Here is a 933-nt window from a genome sequence, read left to right as displayed (position 1 = left end):
GGTGCAGTCTGTTGCCCCAAACGTAGCCAACAAACACCCTCACAGCATAAAACGAACACCTGCAGTGTCCCAGATAAAAGGATCCAGCTACAAAGCTCAGAAAGAAGACCTAGTGTATTAACCTCAAGGAAACCACGCTGAAGGAAAAAAAAAAAGAAAAAGTCTTAATCACGAGCTTTTTGTTTTATTTTAAAACAAGTTAACTGAAAATTCAGTGACCTTCACGGGACTGCTCTTTGTTTGGTGGTCACCAGGAGCTAAGCACCACATGCTGTGTCACGCATACAGCAATGCGGGTCCCGAGGGTTGTGCTCTGCACCCCAACCAACGGCGTCTCCACGCCGAGTCCGACCACGCAGCTCCCCAAGTCGCAAAACCCCGTTTAAGGCAAACGGACAGACGGCTGGCAGCTGTCCGGCCGCCGGGCCACCCTACCCCGCACCGGACGCGACCAGGCCCGCCTCCTTGGGCCCGCAAGGGAGCGAAGGAACCGAGGCCTCGGAGCGGGACCCGCACCGCCAGCCCCGCGCTGCCATGGCAACTGCGCGTGACCGCCCGGGACCCGCTTCCGCCCCTCGCCGCTCCCCGTAGCCACCGCCGCGGCGCTGCAGCCTCCGCGGAACTGCGCAGGCGCAGCCGACACCGCCCCCTCCCCCGCCTGGCTTTGGCCCCTCCCCTTCAGGGCGCCCGCGTGCCGCTGTCACTCACTCTCCGTTCCGCCACCGCCGCTGCCCCGCCCCTTCCCGCGAGCTGCGGGCCGGAGCGCTGGGACAGGCGCGCATGCGCAGTGCCTATTCCCGTCGGGCCCCGCCTCCTGGCTGTGTCGCGGTGCGCAGGCGCGGTGCGCAGCGGGGCCCGTGCGGGGGGGGCGGGGCCGGGGGGGCATTTTAACAGTAAACATCCTGCAGATTTGAACGGCTGCTTTGGGCGGCA

Source organism: Calypte anna, chromosome 2 (genome assembly GCF_003957555.1).
Source record: "Calypte anna isolate BGI_N300 chromosome 2, bCalAnn1_v1.p, whole genome shotgun sequence".
Classification (NCBI taxonomy): domain Eukaryota; kingdom Metazoa; phylum Chordata; class Aves; order Apodiformes; family Trochilidae; genus Calypte; species Calypte anna.
This window is presented reverse-complemented; position numbering follows the sequence as displayed.